This window comes from Theobroma cacao, chromosome 1 (genome assembly GCF_053813885.1).
Source record: "Theobroma cacao isolate CCN51 chromosome 1, ASM5381388v1, whole genome shotgun sequence".
Classification (NCBI taxonomy): Eukaryota; Viridiplantae; Streptophyta; class Magnoliopsida; order Malvales; family Malvaceae; genus Theobroma; species Theobroma cacao.
Window position 1 is genome coordinate 23,737,674 of NC_142639.1, and position 20,729 is coordinate 23,758,402.

Sequence of the window (20,729 nt, forward strand, 5' to 3'; positions counted from 1 at the left end):
TTACATTTTTGCCGCAAAAATTGAAAAATTGCCCATAGACATATTTTTCATCCCTTATACTCATACCATTCTCCAATTTGTCAAATTTGATCTAAATTCTCTAAAAATCTCAAATTTTGTCCGTGGGTGGCAAAATTACGATTTTGCCCCTACACTCCAAAAATCACCAGAATTAAACTTTTTCACTTCCTATCATTAAATTATACTCCAAATAGTTAATCTTGGTCAAAAATTTCACTCCATGATCAAATTATTATCTTAGGTGGCAAAATGACGATTTTGCCCTTGAACATCAAAATTTCCAATTTTACCCCAAATGAACCCTCGAACTCCGAACAATCTTTTTTTTCATTCCTGGACTATAAAATATTAAATTTCATCCTACAATTCCTATTTGAACTAGTTCGAGGTTAAATCAACTCAAGTGTACCGTTAGGTACGATATCGGGTTTCGTCTTTTCTTATGTGCTTTCCTAGCATAATAACATGCTACTCAGTGCATGTATGTCATGACATGTATTTATAGGGTTGGGTTTTACATCAATAATGAGATTATAAATCTATTTAAAGCGAGCAATGAGGCTTTCGAAGAAATGGGCGACTATAAATGGACTTTTCCTATCAACAGAGGGTTTTAACCTCACGTTTTTTGAGTAAACACTTAATTATAATCCGTTTAAACAAAAAATATAAAAAAATTCAACTTAAAATCAATAATGAGATTATAAGCATTTTACAGCGAGTAATGAAGCTTTTCAAGTCATGAGTGACTATAAATGGACTTTTCCTATCAACGGGGGGTTTTAACCTCACGTTTTCCGAGTAAACACTTAATTATAATCTTTTTTAACAAAAAATGCAAAAAACTTTTAACTTAAAATCAATAATGAGATTATAAACCTATTGAAAGCGAGTAATGAGGCTTCCGAAGGCATGGGTGACTATAAATGGACTTTTCCTGCCAACAGAGGGTTTTAACCTCATGTTTCCCGAGTAAACACTTAATTACAATCCGTTTAAACAAAAAATGTAAAAAAATTCAACTTAAAATCACTAATGAGATTATAAACATTTTTACAAGGAGTAATGAAGCTTTTCAAGTCATGAATGACTATAAATGGACTTTTCCTATCAACGGAGGGTTTTAACCTCACGTTTCCCGAGTAAACACTTAATTATAATCTGTTTGAACAAAAACGTAAAAAAATTTAACTTAAAATCAATAATGAGATTATAAACCTATTTAAAGCGAGTAATGAGGCTTTCGAAGGCATGGGTGACTATAAATGGACTTTTTCTACCAACAGAGGGTTTTAACCTTACATTTCTTGAGTAAACACTTAATTATAATCCGTTTAAACAAAAAATGTAAAAAAATTCAACGTAAAATCAATAATGAGATTATAAACATTTATAAAGCAAGTAATGAATCTTTTGAAGTCATGAATGACTATAAATGGACTTTTCCTATCAACGGGGTTTTAAACTTTCGTTTCCTGAGTAAACACTCAATTATAATCTCTTTAAACAAAAAATGTAAACAATTCAACTTAAAATCAATAATGAGCTTACAAACCTATTTAAAGCGAGTAATGAGGCTTTCGAAGGCATGGGTGACTATAAACGGACTTTTCCTACCAACAGAGGGTTTTAACCTCACGTTTCCCGAGTAAACACTTAATTATAATTCGTTGAAACAAAAAATGTAAAAAAATTCAACTTAAAATCAATAATGAGATTATAAACATTTTAAAGCGAGTAATGAAGCTTTTCAAGTCATGAATGACTATAAATGGACTTTTCCTATTAACGGGGGGTTTTAACCTCACGTTTTCCGAGTAAACAGTCAATTATAATCCGTTTAAACAAAAAATGTAAAAAAAATTCAACTTAAAATCAATAATGAGATTATAAACCTTTTTAAAGCGAGTAATGAAGCTTTTCAAGTCATGAATGACTATAAATGGACTTTTCCTATCAACGGGGGGTTTTAACCTCACGTTTCCTGAGTAAACACTCAATTATAATCTGTTTAAATAAAAAAATGTAAAAAAATTCAACTTAAAATCAATAATGAGATTATAAACCTATTTAAAGCGAGTAATGAGGCTTTCGAAGGCATGGGTGACTATAAACGGCCTTTTCCTACCAACAGAGGGTTCTAACCTCACGTTTCCCGAGTAAACACTTAATTATAATTCGTTGAAACAAAAAATGTAAAAAAATTCAACTTAAAATCAATAATGAGATTATAAACATTTTAAAGCGAGTAATGAAGCTTTTCAAGTCATGAATGACTATAAATGGACTTTTCCTATTAACGGGGGGTTTTAACCTCACGTTTTCCGAGTAAACACTCAATCATAATCTTTTTTAACAAAAAATGCAAAAAATATTAACTTGAAATCAATAATGAGATTATAAACCTATTTAAAGCGAGTAATGAGGCTTTCGAAGGCATGGGTGACTATAAACGGACTTTTCCTACCAACAAAGGGTTTTAACCTCACGTTTTTCGAGTAAACACTTAATTATAATCCGTGTAAACAAAAAATGTAAAAAAATTCAACTTAAAATCACTAATGAGATTATAAACATTTTTACAGGGAGTAATGAAGCTTTTCAAGTCATGAATGACTATAAATGGACTTTTCCTATCAACGGAGGGTTTTAACCTCACGTTTCCCGAGTAAACACTTAATTATAATCTGTTTGAACAAAAATGTAAAAAAAATTAACTTAAAATCAATAATGAGATTATAAACCTATTTAAAGCGAGTAATGAGGCTTTCGAAGGCATGGGTGACTATAAATGGACTTTTGCTACCAACAGAGGGTTTTAACCTCACGTTTCTCGAGTAAACACTTAATTATAATCCGTTTAAACAAAAAATGTAAAAAAATTCAACGTAAAATCAATAATGAGATTATAAACATTTATAAAGCAAGTAATGAATCTTTTGAAGTCATGAATGACTATAAATGGACTTTTCCTATCAACGGGGTTTTAACCTCTCGTTTCCTGAGTAAACACTCAATTATAATCTCTTTAAACAAAAAATGTAAACAATTCAACTTAAAATCAATAATGAGATTACAAACCTATTTAAAGCGAGTAATGAGGCTTTCGAAGGCATGGGTGACTATAAACGGACTTTTCCTACCAACAGAGGGTTTTAACCTCACGTTTCCCGAGTAAACACTTAATTATAATTCGTTGAAACAAAAAATGTAAAAAAATTCAACTTAAAATCAATAATGAGATTATAAACATTTTAAAGCGAGTAATGAAGCTTTTCAAGTCATGAATGACTATAAATGGACTTTTCCTATTAACGGGGGGTTTTAACCTCACGTTTTTCGGGTAAACAGTCAATTATAATCCGTTTAAACAAAAAATGTAAAAAAATTCAACTTAAAATCAATAATGAGATTATAAACCTTTTTAAAGCGAGTAATGAAGCTTTTCAAGTCATGAATGACTATAAATGGACTTTTCCTATCAACAGGGGGTTTTAACCACACGTTTCCTGAGTAAACACTCAATTATAATCTGTTTAAATAAAAAAATGTAAAAAAATTCAACTTAAAATCAATAATGAGATTATAAACCTATTTAAAGCGAGTAATGAGGCTTTCGAAGGCATGGGTGACTATAAACGGCCTTTTCCTACCAACAGAGGGTTTTAACCTCACGTTTCCCGAGTAAACACTTAATTATAATTCGTTTAAACAAAAAATGTCAAAAAATTCAACTTAAAATCAATAATGAGATTATAAACATTTTAAAGCGAGTAATGAAGCTTTTCAAGTCATGAATGACAATAAATGGACTTTTCCTACCAACGGAGGGTTTTAACCTCACGTTTTCCGAGTAAACACTCAATCATAATATTTTTTAACAAAAAATGTAAAAAAATTTAACTTAAAATCAATAATGAGATTATAAACCTATTTAAAGCAAGTAATGAGGCTTTCGAAGGCATGAGTGACTATAAACGTACTTTTCCTACTAACAGAGGGTTTTAACCTCACATTTCCCGAGTAAACACTTAATTATAATTCGTTTAAACAAAAAATGTAAAAAAATTCAACTTAAAATCAATAATGAGATTATAAACATTTTAAAGCGAGTAATGAAGCTTTTCAAGTCATGAATGACTATAGATGGACTTTTCCTATCAACGGGGGCTTTTAACCACACGTTTTCCGAGTAAACACTCAATCATAATCTTTTTTCACACAAAATGCAAAAAAACTTAACTTGAAATCAATAATGAGATTATAAACCTATTTAAAGCGAGTAATGAGGCTTTCGAAGGTATGGGTGACTATAAACGGCCTTTTCCTATCAACAGAGGGTTTTAACCTCACGTTTCCCGAGTAAATCCTTAATTATAATTCGTTGAAACAAAAAATGTAAAAAAATTCAACTTAAAATCAATAATGAGATTATAAACATTTTAAAGCGAGTAATTAAGCTTTTCAAGTCATGAATGACAATAAATGGACTTTTCCTACCAACGGGGGGTTTTAACCTCACGTTTTTCGAGTAAACAGTCAATCATAATCTTTTTTAACAAAAAATGCAAAAACATTTAACTTAAATTCAATAATGAGATTATAAACCTATTTAAAGCGAGTAATGAGGCTTTCGAAGGCATGAGTGACTATAAACGGACTTTTCCTACCAACAGAGGGTTTTCACCTCACGTTTCCCGAGTAAACACTTATTTATAATCCGTTTAAACAAAAAATGTAAAAAAATTCAACTTAAAATCACTAATGAGATTATAAACATTTTTACAGGGAGTAATGAAGCTTTTCAAGTCATGAATGACTATAAATGGACTTTTCCTATCAACGGAGGGTTTTAACCTCACGTTTCCCGAGTAAACACTTAGTTATAATCTGTTTGAACAAAAATGTAAAAAAATTTAACTTAAAATAAATAATGAGATTATAAACCTATTTAAAGCGAGTAATGAGGCTTTCGAAGGCATGGGTGACTATAAATGGACTTTTTTTACCAACAGAGGGTTTTAACCTCACGTTTCTCGAGTAAACACTTAATTATAATCCGTTTAAACAAAAAATGTAAAAAAATTCAACGTAAAATCAATAATGAGATTATAAACATTTATAAAGCAAGTAATGAATCTTTTGAAGTCATGAATGACTATAAATAGACTTTTCCTATCAATGGGGTTTTAACCTCTCGTTTCCTGAGTAAACACTCAATTATAATCTCTTTAAACAAAAAATGTAAACAATTCAACTTAAAATCAATAATGAGATTATAAACCTATTTAAAGCGAGTAATGAAGCTTTCGAAGGCATGGGTGACCATAAATTGACTTTTCCTACCAATAGAGGGTTTTAACCTCACGTTTCCCGAGTCAACACTTAATTATAATCCGTTTAAACAAAAAATGTAAAAAAATTCAACTTAAAATCAATAGCGAGATTATAAACATTTTTAAAGCGAGCAATGATGCTTTTCAAGTCATGAATGACTATAAATGGACTTTTCCTATCAACGGAGGGTTTTAACCTCACGTTCCCCTAGTAAACACTCAATTATAATCTTCTTTAACAAAAAATGTAAAAAAATTTAACTTAAAATCAATAATGAGATTATAAACCTTTTTAAAGCGAGTAATAAGGCTTTCGAAGAAATGGGTGACTATAAATGGACTTTTCCTATCAACAGAGGGTTTTAACCTCACGTTTCCCGAGTAAACACTTAATTATAATCCGTTTAAACAAAAAATGGAAAAAAATTCAACTTAAAATCAATAATGAGATTATAAATATTTTTAAAGCGAGTAATGAAGCTTTTCAAGTCATCAATGACTATAAATGAACTTTTCCTATCAACGGGGGGTTTTAACCTCACGTTTCCTGAGTAAACACTCAATTATAATCTGTTTAAACAAAAAATGTAAAAAAATTCAACTTAAAATTAATAATGAGATTATAAACCTATTTAAAGCGAGTAATGAGGCTTTCGAAGGCATGGGTGACTATAAACGGACTTTTCCTACCAATAGAGGGTTTTAACCTCATTTTTCCCGAGTAAACACTTAATTATAATTCGTTTAAACAAAAAATGTAAAAAAATTCATCTTAAAATCAATAATGAGATTATAAACATTTTAAAGCGAGTAATGAAGCTTTTCAAGTCATGAATGACTATAAATGGACTTTTCCTATCAACGGGGGGTTTTAACCTCACGTTTTCCGAGTAAACACTCAATCATAATCTTTTTTAACAAAAAATACAAAAGAATTTAACTTAAAATCAATAATGAGATTATAAACCTATTTAAAGCGAGCAATGAGGCTTTCGAAGGCATGGGTGACTATAAACGAACTTTTCCTACCAACAGAGGGTGTTAACCTCACGTTTCCCGAGTAAACACTTAATTATAATTCGTTTAAACAAAAAATGTAAAAAAATTCCACTTAAAATCAATAATGAGATTATAAACATTTTAAAGGGAGTAATGAAGCTTTTCAAGTCATGAATGACTATAAATGGACTTTTCCTATTAACGGGGGGTTTTAACCTCACGTTTTCCGAGTAAACACTCAATCATAATCTTTTTTAACAAAAAATGCAAAAAAATTTAACTTGAAATCAATAATGAGATTATAAACCTATTTAAAGCGAGTAATGAGGCTTTCGAAGGAATGGGTGACTATAAACGGACTTTTCCTACCAACAAAGGGTTTTAACCTCACGTTTTTCGAGTAAACACTTAATTATAATCCGTTTAAACAAAAAATGTAAAAAAATTCAACTTAAAATCACTAATGAGATTATAAACATTTTTACAGGGAGTAATGAAGCTTTTCAAGTCATGAATGACTATAAATGGACTTTTCCTATCAACGGAGGGTTTTAACCTCACGTTTCCCGAGTAAACACTTAATTATAATCTGTTTGAACAAAAATGTAAAAAAATTTAACTTAAAATCAATAATGAGATTATAAACCTATTTAAAGCGAGTAATGAGGCTTTCGAAGGCATGGGTGACTATAAATGGACTTTTTCTACCAACAGAGGGTTTTAACCTCACGTTTCTCGAGTAAACACTTAATTATAATCCGTTTAAACAAAAAATGTAAAAAAATTCAACGTAAAATCAATAATGAGATTATAAACATTTATAAAGCAAGTAATGAATCTTTTGAAGTCATGAATGACTATAAATAGACTTTTCCTATCAATGGGGTTTTAACCTCTCGTTTCCTGAGTAAACACTCAATTATAATCTCTTTAAACAAAAAATGTAAACAATTCAACTTAAAATCAATAATGAGATTATAAACCTATTTAAAGCGAGTAATGAAGCTTTCGAAGGCATGGGTGACCATAAATTGACTTTTCCTACCAATAGAGGGTTTTAACCTCACGTTTCCCGAGTCAACACTTAATTATAATCCGTTTAAACAAAAAATGTAAAAAAATTCAACTTAAAATCAATAGCGAGATTATAAACATTTTTAAAGCGAGCAATGATGCTTTTCAAGTCATGAATGACTATAAATGGACTTTTCCTATCAACGGAGGGTTTTAACCTCACGTTCCCCTAGTAAACACTCAATTATAATCTTCTTTAACAAAAAATGTAAAAAAATTTAACTTAAAATCAATAATGAGATTATAAACCTTTTTAAAGCGAGTAATAAGGCTTTCGAAGAAATGGGTGACTATAAATGGACTTTTCCTATCAACAGAGGGTTTTAACCTCACGTTTCCCGAGTAAACACTTAATTATAATCTCTTTAAACAAAAAATGTAAACAATTCAACTTAAAATCAATAATGAGATTACAAAACTATTTAAAGCGAGTAATGAGGCTTTCGAAGGCATGGGTGACTATAAACGGACTTTTCCTACCAACAGAGGGTTTTAACCTCACGTTTCCCGAGTAAACACTTAATTATAATTCGTTGAAACAAAAAATGTAAAAAAATTCAACTTAAAATCAATAATGAGATTATAAACATTTTAAAGCGAGTAATGAAGCTTTTCAAGTCATGAATGACTATAAATGGACTTTTCCTATTAACGGGGGGTTTTAACCTCACGTTTTTCGAGTAAACAGTCAATTATAATCCGTTTAAACAAAAAATGTAAAAAAATTCAACTTAAAATCAATAATGAGATTATAAACCTATTTAAAGCGAGTAATGAGGCTTTCGAAGGCATGGGTGACTATAAACGGACTTTTCCTACCAATAGAGGGTTTTAACCTCATTTTTCCCGAGTAAACACTTAATTATAATTCGTTTAAACAAAAAATGTAAAAAAATTCATCTTAAAATCAATAATGAGATTATAAACATTTTAAAGCGAGTAATGAAGCTTTTCAAGTCATGAATGACTATAAATGGACTTTTCCTATCAACGGGGGGTTTTAACCTCACGTTTTCCGAGTAAACACTCAATCATAATCTTTTTTAACAAAAAATACAAAAGAATTTAACTTAAAATCAATAATGAGATTATAAACCTATTTAAAGCGAGCAATGAGGCTTTCGAAGGCATGGGTGACTATAAACGAACTTTTCCTACCAACAGAGGGTGTTAACCTCACGTTTCCCGAGTAAACACTTAATTATAATTCGTTTAAACAAAAAATGTAAAAAAATTCCACTTAAAATCAATAATGAGATTATAAACATTTTAAAGTGAGTAATGAAACTTTTCAAGTCATGAATGACTATAAATAGACTTTTCCTATCAACGGGGGGTTTTAACCTCACGTTTTCCTACTAAACACTCAATCATAATCTTTTTTAACAAAAAATGCAAAAAAATTTAACTTGAAATCAATAATGAGATTATAAACCTATTTAAAGCGAGTAATGAGGCTTTCGAAGGCATGGGTGACTATAAACGGCCTTTTCTTACGAACAGAGGGTTTTAACCTCACGTTTCCCGAGTAAACACTTAATTATAATTCGTTGAAACAAAAAATGTAAAAAAATTCAACTTAAAATCAATAATGAGATTATAAACATTTTAAAGGGAGTAATGAAGCTTTTCAAGTCATGAATGACTATAAATGGACTTTTCCTATTAACGGGGGGTTTTAACCTCACGTTTTCCGAGTAAACACTCAATCATAATCTTTTTTAACAAAAAATGCAAAAAAATTTAACTTGAAATCAATAATGAGATTATAAACCTATTTAAAGCGAGTAATGAGGCTTTCGAAGGAATGGATGACTATAAACGGACTTTTCCTACCAACAAAGGGTTTTAACCTCACGTTTTTCGAGTAAACACTTAATTATAATCCGTTTAAACAAAAAATGTAAAAAAATTCAACTTAAAATCACTAATGAGATTATAAACATTTTTACAGGGAGTAATGAAGCTTTTCAAGTCATGAATGACTATAAATGGACTTTTGCTATCAACGGAGGGTTTTAACCTCACGTTTCCCGAGTAAACACTTAATTATAATCTGTTTGAACAAAAATGTAAAAAAATTTAACTTAAAATCAATAATGAGATTATAAACCTATTTAAAGCGAGTAATGAGGCTTTCGAAGGCATGGGTGACTATAAATGGACTTTTGCTACCAACAGAGGGTTTTAACCTCACGTTTCTCGAGTAAACACTTAATTATAATCCGTTTAAACAAAAAATGTAAAAAAATTCAACGTAAAATCAATAATGAGATTATAAACATTTATAAAGCAAGTAATGAATCTTTTGAAGTCATGAATGACTATAAATGGACTTTTCCTATCAACGGGGTTTTAACCTCTCGTTTCCTGAGTAAACACTCAATTATAATCTCTTTAAACAAAAAATGTAAACAATTCAACTTAAAATCAATAATGAGATTACAAAACTATTTAAAGCGAGTAATGAGGCTTTCGAAGGCATGGGTGACTATAAACGGACTTTTCCTACCAACAGAGGGTTTTAACCTCACGTTTCCCGAGTAAACACTTAATTATAATTCGTTGAAACAAAAAATGTAAAAAAATTCAACTTAAAATCAATAATGAGATTATAAACATTTTAAAGCGAGTAATGAAGCTTTTCAAGTCATGAATGACTATAAATGGACTTTTCCTATTAACGGGGGGTTTTAACCTCACGTTTTTCGAGTAAACAGTCAATTATAATCCGTTTAAACAAAAAATGTAAAAAAATTCAACTTAAAATCAATAATGAGATTATAAACCTATTTAAAGCGAGTAATGAGGCTTTCGAAGGCATGGGTGACTATAAACGGACTTTTCCTACCAATAGAGGGTTTTAACCTCATTTTTCCCGAGTAAACACTTAATTATAATTCGTTTAAACAAAAAATGTAAAAAAATTCATCTTAAAATCAATAATGAGATTATAAACATTTTAAAGCGAGTAATGAAGCTTTTCAAGTCATGAATGACTATAAATGGACTTTTCCTATCAACGGGGGGTTTTAACCTCACGCTTTCCGAGTAAACACTCAATCATAATCTTTTTTAACAAAAAATACAAAAGAATTTAACTTAAAATCAATAATGAGATTATAAACCTATTTAAAGCGAGCAATGAGGCTTTCGAAGGCATGGGTGACTATAAACGAACTTTTCCTACCAACAGAGGGTGTTAACCTCACGTTTCCCGAGTAAACACTTAATTATAATTCGTTTAAACAAAAAATGTAAAAAAATTCCACTTAAAATCAATAATGAGATTATAAACATTTTAAAGTGAGTAATGAAACTTTTCAAGTCATGAATGACTATAAATAGACTTTTCCTATCAACGGGGGGTTTTAACCTCACGTTTTCCTACTAAACACTCAATCATAATCTTTTTTAACAAAAAATGCAAAAAAATTTAACTTGAAATCAATAATGAGATTATAAACCTATTTAAAGCGAGTAATGAGGCTTTCGAAGGCATGGGTGACTATAAACGGCCTTTTCCTACGAACAGAGGGTTTTAACCTCACGTTTCCCGAGTAAACACTTAATTATAATTCGTTGAAACAAAAAATGTAAAAAAATTCAACTTAAAATCAATAATGAGATTATAAACATTTTAAAGGGAGTAATGAAGCTTTTCAAGTCATGAATGACTATAAATGGACTTTTCCTATTAACGGGGGGTTTTAACCTCACGTTTTCCGAGTAAACACTCAATCATAATCTTTTTTAACAAAAAATGCAAAAAAATTTAACTTGAAATCGATAATGAGATTATAAAACTATTTAAAGCGAGTAATGAGGCTTTCGAAGGAATGGGTGACTATAAACGGACTTTTCCTACCAACAAAGGGTTTTAACCTCACGTTTTTCGAGTAAACACTTAATTATAATCCGTTTAAACAAAAAATGTAAAAAAATTCAACTTAAAATCACTAATGAGATTATAAACATTTTTACAGGGAGTAATGAAGCTTTTCAAGTCATGAATGACTATAAATGGACTTTTCCTATCAACGGAGGGTTTTAACCTCACGTTTCCCGAGTAAACACTTAATTATAATCTGTTTGAACAAAAATGTAAAAAAATTTAACTTAAAATCAATAATGAGATTATAAACCTATTTAAAGCGAGTAATGAGGCTTTCGAAGGCATGGGTGACTATAAATGGACTTTTGCTACCAACAGAGGGTTTTAACCTCACGTTTCTCGAGTAAACACTTAATTATAATCCGTTTAAACAAAAAATGTAAAAAAATTCAACGTAAAATCAATAATGAGATTATAAACATTTATAAAGCAAGTAATGAATCTTTTGAAGTCATGAATGACTATAAATGGACTTTTCCTATCAACGGGGTTTTAACCTCTCGTTTCCTGAGTAAACACTCAATTATAATCTCTTTAAACAAAAAATGTAAACAATTCAACTTAAAATCAATAATGAGATTACAAAACTATTTAAAGCGAGTAATGAGGCTTCCGAAGGCATGGGTGACTATAAACGGACTTTTCCTACCAATAGAGGGTTTTAACCTCACGTTTCCCGAGTAAACACTTAATTATAATTCGTTGAAACAAAAAATGTAAAAAAATTCAACTTAAAATCAATAATGAGATTATAAACATTTTAAAGCGAGTAATGAAGCTTTTCAAGTCATGAATGACTATAAATGGACTTTTCCTATTAACGGGGGGTTTTAACCTCACGTTTTTTGAGTAAACAGTCAATTATAATCCGTTTAAACAAAAAATGTAAAAAAATTCAACTTAAAATCAATAATGAGATTATAAACCTTTTTAAAGCGAGTAATGAAGCTTTTCAAGTCATGAATGACTATAAATGGACTTTTCCTATCAACGGGGGGTTTTAACCACACGTTTCCTGAGTAAACACTCAATTATAATCTGTTTAAATAAAAAAATGTAAAAAAATTCAACTTAAAATCAATAATGAGATTATAAACCTATTTAAAGCGAGTAATGAGGCTTTCGAAGGCATGGGTGACTATAAACGGCCTTTTCCTACCAACAGAGGGTTTTAACCTCACGTTTCCCGAGTAAACACTTAATTATAATTCGTTTAAACAAAAAATGTCAAAAAATTCAACTTAAAATCAATAATGAGATTATAAACATTTTAAAGCGAGTAATGAAGCTTTTCAAGTCATGAATGACAATAAATGGACTTTTCCTACCAACGGAGGGTTTTAACCTCACGTTTTCCGAGTAAACACTCAATCATAATATTTGTTAACAAAAAATGCAAAAAAATTTAACTTAAAATCAATAATGAGATTATAAACCTATTTAAAGCAAGTAATGAGGCTTTCGAAGGCATGAGTGACTATAAACGTACTTTTCCTACTAACAGAGGGTTTTAACCTCACGTTTCCCGAGTAAACACTTAATTATAATTCGTTTAAACAAAAAATGTAAAAAAATTCAACTTAAAATCAATAATGAGATTATAAACATTTTAAAGCGAGTAATAAAGCTTTTCAAGTCATGAATGACTATAGATGGACTTTTCCTATCAACGGGGGGTTTTAACCACACGTTTTCCGAGTAAACACTCAATCATAATCTTTTTTCACACAAAATGCAAAAAAACTTAACTTGAAATCAATAATGAGATTATAAACCTATTTAAAGCGAGTAATGAGGCTTTCGAAGGCATGGGTGACTATAAACGGCCTTTTCCTATCAATAGAGGGTTTTAACCTCACGTTTCCCGAGTAAACACTTAATTATAATTCGTTGAAACAAAAAATGTAAAAAAATTCAACTTAAAATCAATAGCGAGATTATAAACATTTTTAAAGCGAGCAATCATGCTTTTCAAGTCATGAATGACTATAAATGGACTTTTCCTATCAACGGAGGGTTTTAACCTCACGTTCCCCTAGTAAACACTCAATTATAATCTTCTTTAACAAAAAATGTAAAAAAATTTAACTTAAAATCAATAATTAGATTATAAACCTTTTTAAAGCGAGTAATAAGGCTTTCGAAGAAATGGGTGACTATAAATGGACTTTTCCTATCAACAGAGGGTTTTAACCTCACGTTTCCCGAGTAAACACTTAATTATAATCCGTTTAAACAAAAAATGGAAAAAAATTCAACTTAAAATCAATAATGAGATTATAAACATTTTTAAAGCGAGTAATGAAGCTTTTCAAGTCATGAATGACTATAAATGAACTTTTCCTATCAACGGGGGGTTTTAACCTCACGTTTCCTGAGTAAACACTCAATTATAATCTGTTTAAACAAAAAATGTAAAAAAATTCAACTTAAAATCAATAATGAGATTATAAACCTATTTAAAGCGAGTAATGAGGCTTTCGAAGGCATGGGTGACTATAAACGGACTTTTCCTACCAATAGAGGGTTTTAACCTCACGTTTCCCGAGTAAACACTTAATTATAATTCGTTTAAACAAAAAATGTAAAAAAATTTAACTTAAAATCAATAATGAGATTATAAACATTTTAAAGCGAGTAATGAAGCTTTTCAAGTCATGAATGACTATAAATGGACTTTTCCTATCAACGGGGGGTTTTAACCTCACGTTTTCCGAGTAAACAGTCAATTATAATCCGTTTAAACAAAAAATGTAAAAAAACTCAACTTAAAATCAATAATGAAATTATAAACCTTTTTAAAGCGAGTAATGAAGCTTTTCAAGTCATGAATGACTATAAATGGACTTTTCCTATCAACGGGGGTTTTAACCTCACGTTTCCTGAGTAAACACTCAATTATAATCTGTTTAAATAAAAAAATGTAAAAAAATTTAACTTAAAATCAATAATGAGATTATAAACCTATTTAAAGCGAGTAATGAGGCTTTCGAAGGCATGGGTGACTATAAATGGACTTTTTCTGCCAACAGAGGGTTTTAACCTCACGTTTCTCGAGTAAACACTTAATTATAATCCGTTTAAACAAAAAATGTAAAAAAATTCAACGTAAAATCAATAATGAGATTATAAACATTTATAAAGCAAGTAATGAATCTTTTGAAGTCATGAATGACTATAAATGGACTTTTCCTATCAACGGGGTTTTAACCTCTCGTTTCCTGAGTAAACACTCAATTATAATCTCTTTAAACAAAAAATGTAAACAATTCAACTTAAAATCAATAATGAGATTATAAACCTATTTAAAGCGAGTAATGAAGCTTTCGAAGGCATGGGTGACCATAAATGGACTTTTCCTACCAATAGAGGGTTTTAACCTCACGTTTCCCAAGTCAACACTTAATTATAATCCGTTTAAACAAAAAATGTAAAAAAATTCAACTTAAAATCAATAGCGAGATTATAAACATTTTTAAAGCGAGCAATGATACTTTTCAAGTCATGAATGACTATAAATGGACTTTTCCTATCAACGGAGGGTTTTAACCTCACGTTCCCCTAGTAAACACTCAATTATAATCTTCTTTAACAAAAAATGTAAAAAAATTTAACTTAAAATCAATAATGAGATTATAAACCTTTTTAAAGCGAGTAATGAGGCTTTCGAGGAAATGGGTGACTATAAATGGACTTTTCCTATCAACAGAGGGTTTTAACCTCACGTTTCCTGAGTAAACACTTCATTATAATCCGTTTAAACAAAACATGGAAAAAAATTCAGCTTAAAATCAATAATGAGATTATAAACATTTTTAAAGCGAGTAATGAAGCTTTTCAAGTCATGAATGACTATAAATAGACTTTTCCTATCAACGGTGGGTTTTAACCTCACGTTTCCTGAGTAAACACTCAATTATAATCTGTTTAAACAAAAAATATAAAAAAATTCAACTTAAAATCAATAATGAGATTATAAACCTATTTAAAGCGAGTAATGAGGCTTTCGAAGGCATGGGTGACTATAAACGGACTTTTCCTACCAACAGAGGGTTTTAACCTCACGTTTCCCGAGTAAACACTTAATTATATTTCGTTTAAACAAAAAATGTAAAAAAATTCAACTTAAAATCAATAATGAGATTATAAACATTTTAAAGCGAGTAATGAAGCTTTTCAAGTCATGAATTGTCACGACCCAGAACTCCCCATCGGGCCCGTGACAACCTCCGCGAGGCCTCGAAAGACATTCTTCACCCCGAATGCCGAATGAAGCCTCGCAAGGCTTAGCATCAACTTCCGCATCTCCCCGGTGAGCAACAATTATTAAATCTCGTATTTCAAAAAAATCATAAGTCATTTTCAAATAAGAACAATAAAATATTATTTTTTGGCTCATAGGGGTTTTTTGGTAATTTTTCGTCAAAAATCTCAAAACTTGCTAAAAATGTAGTAGGTAAGCAAAAAATATATATTTAATGATTTAAAAACAATTAAGTATCTAAAACGTTCATTTGAAAGCAAATTGTTGACAACTAGTACTATTCAAAAATAATAAATAAGATATTCTATTTTCTCATAAAATAAATTTTTATAGAAATATTCGTAAATAATTTTTCGCATATGAAAGTAAAATAAAAATTGTATGAATAGAAATACAAATAACCAAAATATAAGTTTTGATCTGCACTGACACGTGGGCTCCAATTGACCAAGAGGATGTAAGACTGTGAACTCTTACTTTTTATAATGTAGTTCCGAGCTTAGTTCTCGTCCTACTCGACTATCTACAAACTGTCCTGAGCCTGAAAAATGTATAGGAAGAAGATGTGAGATTTTATAATCCCAGTGAGTAAACAGATACCATCTAAAGCATCTAAAGCCGAGTAAATAGAGACAATTAAAATAAGTCATCATACTGTAATTTCATTACCTTTCAGTTCATTTCAACCAAATAAAATCAATACATATAAATCGAGATACCCTACGCGCCTCTCCGTTCGAGGTAATAATATAATGGAGTTTACCGTGCCCCTCTAATAGGCTGGTCCACGGAACCCCCTCTGCAGTAAATAATTAATATATAATCCACCAATCAATAAAATTCATTCTAGCATGACATGGCAATTTATCGCAACCTAGCCTTTCAAAGCTGAATACACAGTATAAATAATTCTAACACCAAAATCAATTTAGCCATTCATGCTCATTTATCGTCATAAGCCATTCAATTCAAAACTATAAATTTACAACACAAACTAGCAGTCTCCAATTACTCTATTTTCAAAACCAATATTCGATTTTCTAGTAAATTTATAAAATCATTTTATAAAATTACAATTTCTCTTAAAACATAGCAATTTACCATTTAAACCCATTTTCCATAAAATCACACAGTTGTATAAAACTACTATAGATAATTAAGACGATAATAAGTTTACTCACAGTATTAGGAGTAGAAATACTCCTATCTTCCGCCCTCAGGTGCAGTCTCTTACCCGAAACAATTGACTCACCACCTATCCATAATCTATGACACAAAATTCAATAAATTGTGTCAATTTATCATAAATTATTTCAGGCTCTTATCCATGCGTATGCACTAGATAGGATTTGAAATGTTTAAACAATCGCTTAATTGCGGTGTCCGACCTAACTCGCCTATACAGGGTGTAAAGTCCTAAAATCCCCAATTCGACTCAAATTCCATCCATTTCAATTTCAATTATCCAATTATATCCACAATACCTCAATGACTGTGAATTTGGTCCAATTTATCAGTTCGGACTATAAATTACACTTTTACCCCTAGTGGGTAAAAATTTCAATTTATTGCACCGAAAATTCCCATTTAATTTCCAACCTCATAATTCATCATTTTTTTCACCCATTTCTCTTAAAATAAAGTCAACCTCATCCTCACATACCATTGGCTAGATTCGGCCTAGGGAAATTCATGGAGAAGATAAATATTTTTCTTGTTTTACTCATAAACATGCTAAACTAACACTAAACACTAAAATAGCTCAAAATCAAATTTATCTAACAACTTTCTCTGTCACGACCCGGAACTCCCCATCGGGCCCGTGACAACCGCCGCGAGGCCTCGACAGACATTCTTCACCCCGAATGTCGATTGAAACCTCGCAAGGCTTAGCATCAACTTTCGCATCTCCCCGGTGAGCAACAGTTATTAAATCTCGCATTTCAAAAAAATCATAAGTCATTTTTAAATAAGAACAATAAAATATTATTTTTTGGCTCACAGGGGTATTTTCGTAATTTTTCGTCAAAAATCTCAAAACTTGCTAAAAATATAGTAGGTAAGCAGAAAATATATATTTAATGATTTAAAAACAATTAAGTATCTAAAACGTTCATTTGAAAGCAAATTGTTGACAACTAGTACTATTCAAAAATAATAAATAAAATATTCTATTTTCTCATAAAATAAATTTTTATAGAAATATTCGTAAATAATTTTTCGCACATGAAAGTAAAGTAAAAATTGTATGAATAGAAATACAGATAACCAAAATATAAGTTTTGATCTGCAATGACACGTGGGCTCCAATTGACCAAGAGGATGTAAGACTGTGAACTCTTACTTTCTATAATGCAGTTCCGAGCTTAGTTCTCGTCTTACTCGACTATCTACAAACTGTCCTGAGCCTGAAAAATGTATAGGAAGAAGGGGTGAGATTTTATAATCCCAGTGAGTAAACAGATACCATCTAAAGTATCTAAAACCGAGTAAATGGAGACAATTAAAATAAGTCATCATACCGTAATTTCATTACCTTTCAGTTCATTTCAACCAAATAAAATCAATCCATATAAATCAAGTAATCAACTTGGCTTATGAATTTCTTAAAACTTTGGCTCGTGCCAAAACTCATACTCGGTGATACCTTGCACAGGGCATCTAACCGAGTCCGCCAAGGCTATTAAAATTTTGTATACACTTAAAATATATTTTAGTTTGAGAAAAATACAGCCGTTCCTTGGCGTTGGCTGAGTTCCCCTTCACGTGGTGGTTTGACGTGAAGTGAACCCTAAGCTTTACCCCAGGAGATACCCTACGCGCCTCTCCGTTCGAGGTAATAATATAATGGAGTTTACCGTGCCCCTCTAATAGGCTAGTCCACGGAACCCCCTCTGCAGTAAATAATTAATATATACTCCACCAATTTAATACAATTCATTCTAGCATGACATGGCAATTTATCGTAATCTAGCCTCTCAAGGCTGAATACACAGTATAAATAATTATAACACCAAAATCAGTTTAGCCATTCATGCTCATTTATTGTCATAAGCCATTCAATTCAGAACCATAAATTTGCAACACAAACTAGCAGTCTCCAATTACTCTATTTTCAACACCAATATTCGATTTTTCAGAAAATTTATAAAATCATTTTATAAAATCACAATTTCCCTTAAAACATAACAATTTACCATTTAAACCCATTTTTCATAAAATCACATAGTTGTATAAAACTACTCTAGATAATTAAGATGATAATAAGTTTACTCACAATGTCTAGAATGCAGACTTTCGAAGCACTCTGTCTATTGGTCCTCGGATGTAATTTTCTTGCCTTTATTGGAGGACTCACCACCTTGACACAGTACAAAATCGAGAATTCACTAAGTTGGTACTAAATCAAAATTAAACTAATTTGGACTACCAATGCATGATATGGAATGCAAAAATGCACTGGTAACTATCTAAATCCGGTATTAGCCTAATTCGTCTTATCACCCGATTAAATTCCTAACGGGTTCGTTTAAACTCCAATTTAATTCTTTTCAGTTTCTATACCTCAATTGCACCCAAATTAACTTAATGTCCCTCAGTGTGATGCAAATTATCAGTCCCAATAGTAAATTACGAAAATACCCCTAGTGGGTAAAAATTCGTATTTTTGCTCCGAAAATTCTCATTATTTTTCTAGGCTCATAATTCATTATTCCTTAACCAATTCTCCTAGAATAAAATCAAACTCATCCTCACTCACTACATGGTAAATTCAGCCATTAATGGTTGGGGGAGAAAATAAATTCTTTTCTTGTTGTTTTGTTTCTAAATATGCTAAACTAACTAAAAACACTAACATAAATTAAAATCAAATAAATCCAACAACTTTCTCTCTCCTAACCCATTTTTTCAGAATTGAATTCATCATGAAAACATGTAATTTAATCATGGAAAATAAAGAGAAATGCTTGGGAATAAGAAAACTCAAGCTTAATAGAAAAAATCTCACCTTTTTCACTTAATTTTCTTGAAAATTCACACTTTTTCTTTGATTTTCTCTCTCTAGGGTTTTGTTTTCTCCTTTCTCTCTCTTGTTTCTTGCTTGGCCGAATGTTGAAGAAGAAGAATGGGTGGGCTGATTTTTTTTATGCATTTTTATTGTTTAATGAAATAATATTATTTTATTCATATTTTAAATATTTTATTAATTCATTTCTTTTTTCTAGCCATCCACTTGTCCTATTTTCTTTCACCATGCATTCCCTTTGACTTATCCAAGTCTTAAGTGATATTTCCAGATTTTTCCAAAGTTTTGGTGGAGCAAATTTTTCAAAATTACACTTTTGCCCCTGTACTTTTCAAAAATTACATTTTTACCCCAAAAATTGAAAATTTTCCATAATGCATAATTTTCACTCCTCATACTCATTTCACACTCCAAATAATTAAATTTGATCAAAATCCTTTCAAAAAATTAAATTTTCGATTCCGAATGGTAAAATTACCATTTTACCCTTTTACTCCAAATTATACCGAAATTAAAATTTTTCACTTCTAAACCTCAAATCTTACTCCAATAAGTCAAATGGGGCCAAAAATCTTTTCTAAAAATTACCATTTTGTCCTCAGGTGGCAAATGACCATTTTGCCCCTAGATAGCGAAAATTTCGATTGGACTCCAAATTGATCCTCGAACTCCGAATCACCATATTAAACCATTATGGGACTTTAAAATTCTTAATTTCATCGTGAATTCTATATTTGATCTAGTTCGAGGCTTAAATCAACTTTGTTGTACGTCTAGGTACAATATCGACTTTTGTAATTAATTTAATTTTTTTTTTTGGGACTCTCCTAGTATGCAAACATGCTATCCATCACATGTATGTCATGATAAATATTTTTATAGAGTCGGGCTTGTCATCTTCTCCCCCACTTGGATCAACCATATGATCTTTCTTCTTGATTGATTTCGACATCCGGCTAAATATTAATATTTTAAAAATTTTATCTTGTCTCCTTGGTACCTGAAATACCTTATTATGCCTCACTTGACTTCTGAATCGCCTTTTATCTCACAAATTCTCCTCTGATAAACTTATTATTATTTTATTATTATTTTCTCACTTGCGAAATATTT

General features: G+C 30.5%; 1 long non-coding RNA gene across 1 annotated transcript; it reads right to left on the reverse strand.

The window, feature by feature from the left end:
- Nucleotides 1-17,816: 17,816 nt before the first annotated feature.
- LOC148764673 (uncharacterized) lies at nt 17,817-19,853 on the reverse strand. Its single transcript, XR_016024234.1, has 3 exons — nt 19,599-19,853; nt 18,867-18,950; nt 17,817-17,997 (listed from the first exon to the last, which is right to left on the reverse strand). It is a non-coding gene; the product is annotated as an uncharacterized LOC148764673 (long non-coding RNA).
- Nucleotides 19,854-20,729: the final 876 nt, after the last annotated feature.